This window comes from Galeopterus variegatus, unplaced genomic scaffold (genome assembly GCF_000696425.1).
Source record: "Galeopterus variegatus unplaced genomic scaffold, G_variegatus-3.0.2 Scaffold4011, whole genome shotgun sequence".
In the NCBI taxonomy this organism is placed as follows: domain Eukaryota; kingdom Metazoa; phylum Chordata; class Mammalia; order Dermoptera; family Cynocephalidae; genus Galeopterus; species Galeopterus variegatus.
This window is the reverse complement of record NW_007730122.1, coordinates 100,442-105,052: the sequence shown is the minus strand read 5'-3', so window position 1 is coordinate 105,052 and position 4,611 is coordinate 100,442.

The following is a 4,611-nucleotide window of genomic DNA, read 5'->3' as shown; positions in this document are numbered from 1 at the left end:
GCCGCAGCGCCCCCCGGGGGGAGGGGGGGGCGGCCGATCAAAAAAAGGAAAAAAAAAAAAAAAAAAAAAGTGGACAGGTGACTATCAGTTTGGCCCAAATCAGAATGCTTAGGGCCGGCCCATGGCTCACTTGGGAGAGTGTGGTGCTAATAACACCAGGGCCGCGGGTTTGGATCCCTATATAGGGATGGCCGGTTGGCTCACTTGGGAGAGCGTGATGCTGACAACACCAAGTCAAGGGTTAAGATCCCCCTTACTGGCCATCTTTAAAACAAACAAACAAACAAAAAAACCCCCAAAATCAGAATGCTTGACAACACACAGTGCGGGGAAGCTGTGGAAACATTGTCGATAGTTTTCAAAATGACAAATGTCCTTCCCTTCTGAATCAGCATATCTTCTTTTTCAGACTATTCCTAAGGAGTACAAGTGTAGGTGTGAGGAATGACATCTGCAAGAACATTTATTGCAGTGGCCTTGTGATAACAAGTCACCCTATAAGTCTATCAACAGGGGACAAGGGAGATAGACAAAGATGAATCCAGAATATGCAGTACTTTGTTTCAACTAAATGAAGGCACTGTGGTGCTGTGGTCAGGAGCGGAAGCTCCAGATCCATGTTTTCTGACCTCTTTTGAGACATGCCCTGGTGCTTCCTGGCTGTGTGATCTTGGATAGATGTCTTAACCTCTCTGTGCTTCAATTTCCTCCTCTGGAAAAATGGGCATATTAGTAGTGCCTGCTTCCTAGGTATGTTTGTTTTTAACATTTTGAGATCATTTTAGACTTACAGAAAAGTTTCAAAAGGAGTATAGAGAATACTTTATGGTGAATAATATTCACCCAGCTGCCTGTTTTCCTTTATTTTGTTTCTTTGGCTGCTGGCCAGTACAGGGATGGAACACTGGACCTCGGTGTTATCATCACCACACTCTAACTGAGCTCACCAGCCAGTCCCCTGCTGTCCTTAATATCAACATCTTACATAACCTAGTACATTTATCAAAACTAAGAAATTGACCTTACTACATTATTACTAATAAGCTACAGACTTGATCCAGATTTCTTCAGTTTTCCACTTATGTCCTTTTTCTGTTCCAGGGTCCAATCAAAGATCCCTCATTGCATTTAATTGTCATGTGTCCTTAGACTTCTCTAGCCTAGGACAATCCCTCAGTCTCTCATGACCTTGACACTTCAGAAGAGTTACTGGTCAGTTATTTTATAGACTGTCTCTCAGTATGACTTGTCTTGATTCAGTCGAGGTTTTTGCATTACTGGGAAGGATACCAGAGAGATGATGATGATGTACCCTTTTCAGTGCATCATACCAGAGGCTTCGTGATGTCATTATGACTAATCGCTAGTGATGTTAACCTTGGTCCCTTGGTAAAGGTAGTAACTGCCAGGATCCTCCACTGTGAAGATGCTATATTTCATAAGTTTCTTTTTTTTTTTTCTTTTTTTGTCTTTTTTACTGACCGGTAACGGGATCGCAACCCTCGGTGTTGCGCCCGCACCGCACTCAGCCAGTGTGCGGGAACCGGTCTCCACATGGGATCCGAACCCTTGGCGGGAGCGCCGCCACACTCCCAAGCGGTGCACTCTCCAGTGCGCCACCGGGCCAGCCCTCATAGGTTTCTTTTCAAGACTGCATATTAAAGAGTCTGCTTCAGGGCCTCATATATAATACTGTGTTCTGTGTTAATAAATACATAAAGTATGTAAATACCCATGTTTAAATCGATTACTTCTGAAGCCTAGCCGGGTAGCACAGTTGGTTAGAGCACTGTGTTACAACACCAAGGTCAAGGGTTTGAATCCCTGTACCAGCCAGCAACCATAAAGAAAGAAATAAATTGACTGCTTCTGGACATATAAATAAGAAAATAAAAGCCACAGCTACCTCAAGAGGGGGACATTGGAAGTTCTGAAGACCAGGGCCAGGTCAGTGACCCCCACCACCCCCACTCCCCCACTGAACAGAGCAAACTGCGCATGTTTACAGCTGGGTGCGCCCACCTGCTGCCCACGTGGCTGTCAACTTGCCCGGAAGGGATACACGAGCCCTTCTGGACCGGCAGCTGATTGGCTACAGCTCCTCTCAGATCGGCCAGTCACAGGAGTCCTGATGGGGTGGATGTGCTGCAGCTGCGCAGTCATTGAAGCATCCTAACGGTAGCTGCTTTAGACATAGCCCCCAAGCCGGTCCACTGCACCGCAGGGGCTGAGGGACTGCAGAAATGGGCTCAGGAGGGCGGATAACCCTCCTTGCCTGAGGCCAGTGCTACTGCCATGACCCTGATTTGTGTGCTATTATTAACAGCCTAAAACGGGCTCTTGGTGGGGTGGGATGGGCAGGACCCCCCCAATTTCACCTTTAGTCTCATCACATTCCCCCCTCAATTACTCCACTTCAGACAGTCTTTATAGTTGTTCCCTGTGCCCAAAGTGTTCCCCAAATATCCAGACGGCTCACTCGTCTTTTCCAGGTCTTTACACAAAGGACACCCCAGCAAGGCCTTCTCTGATCCAGCTGATTTCAAACTGTAAACACCCCTCCTACCTCTTCCCTTTCTCTACTTCACTCTTCTCTAAATCGCTTGTTTTTAAAGTAGACTTTTAAAGAGCCAACTATATCCTACCCAGGAACTGAAATCTCCTCCCTTAAATGTTTAACACATATTTAAAGTTGCATTTTCCTATGTATGTCTAGCATTCCTCAGTATCTATATTCCTGAATTTTTACACATGTAAAAATATGTATTTTTACATCCCTGTAGTCACCAAGAAGCTCAAGCTGTAAAATATTTCCATAGAACACGAGTCTTGGGCCGGCCTGTGGCTCACTCGGGAGACTGCGGTGCTGATAACACCAAGGCCGCGGGTTCAGATCCTATATAGGGATGGCCGGTTTGCTCACTGGCTGAGCGTGGTGCTGACAACACCAAGCCAAGGGTTGAGATCCCCTTACCGGTCAAAAAAAAAAAAGAACATGAGTCTTTTGCCTGTCTTCCCACTAGAATGTTAGCTCCCCAAGGTCAGGAATGGTTTTTGGTCACTGATGTTCTCTGATGCTTAGAACAGGAGGCACTCATTAAATGCTTGCTGAGGGAATCTGAGCCTTCTCATGGTAGGGTGGGCACAGCTTCTGTCTCCTACGCACCTCCACCCTTTGGCCCTGGGTCCCGGTCTGAATCAGGGTTGGAAGGAACTCTTCCACATCTCTTCGGTCTCTTCCCACACTCTGCTCTGGGGCCTGAGGGCTCCCTTACCCTGTGCTGTCATGGGAACCCAAGGTGGCTAATGAGCCTCAGGCCTTGGGCAGCTTAATGTGATACACCCACAGAATGTTGAGAATGTCCAGGATCGATGTAGCCAAATTCAGTGTTCCCTCAGTTTTATTTTTTTTATTTTATTTTTTTTCCTTTTTGTCTTTTTTACTGACCGGTAACGGGATCGCAACCCTCGGTGTCGCGCCCGTACCGGGGACCGGCAACGGGATCGCAACCCTCGGTGTTGCGCCCGCACCGCACTCAGCCAGTGAGCGGGAACCGGTCTCCACATGGGATCCGAACCCTTGGCGGGAGCGCACTCCAGTGCGCCACCGGGCCGGCCCGTTCCCTCAGTTTTAGAAAGGCATCACAGTGATGCCAGCTACACAGACTACAGCCATGACCACANGGGGGCGGGGTCTGTCGGGGTCGGGGCGGCGGTGACGTCACGCGCTGACTCACTCGGCCCCGCCCCCCCGGCCGGCGGCAGCTTGGCCATTTATAGAATCCGCGCGGGCACTGAAGTCACGGCCCAGGCACGATGGGGGTGGGGTGGGGGAGCTCTTGGCTCGCTCCCCGTAGGGGCAGCCCGGGGTCCCCCACTGAGGTGGCTCTTTCTGGGTATGTCCTGTTGCTCCGATCCCGGGTCTGCATCTCTCTCTGAGTCGCTGTTTGTCTGTCTGCATCGCGGAGGCTTTTAACGCCTCTGTGGCTCTGTGAATCTGCCTTTCTTCTCACTGTCTCTGTTTCTCTCGCTGTCCTCAAGTCTCCTTGCTCTTTCCATGATCTCTCCATCTCTGTACCTCTGTTTCTATTCCAGGTCTCTGAGTCATTCGGTTTCTCTCTCTTGATGTCAGTGTCGCTGTATTGTCTCTCTGTGTCTCCCAGCTGCGTCTCTGTCTCTGTGCCCTAACCCCAGGGGACTCCCCCATCACTGATTGCCCGCCCATCACTCACTGCCCGTTTGCAGTCCCCTACTCAGCTCCTCTCTGGTGTTTCCCAGGCTCTAGCCCTTCTGTGCCTCCGTTTCCCATGTAAATGAGAAGTGGGGGGTCTTGTAAGGAACAGGTTTCCCGAAGGATCCAGGACAGTCTGCGAGAGGGTGGGCAGAAGAGAACTGTTCACTTAAGTGTTTGCCTCTGACAATGGGTATTTTTACCTCCATAAAAATCTTAATTTTTAAATGAAGATCCATTGGAGGGCAGAAGAAAAAAATTTAATTAAAAAAAAGTGATTTTTAAACTAACCCCACCACTCCCTCTTTCCCTGCTTTCTTTTTCTTATCTCCTGACATCTTACATAAGTATTTGTGTTTTTTCTTTTTTTTTTTTTTTTT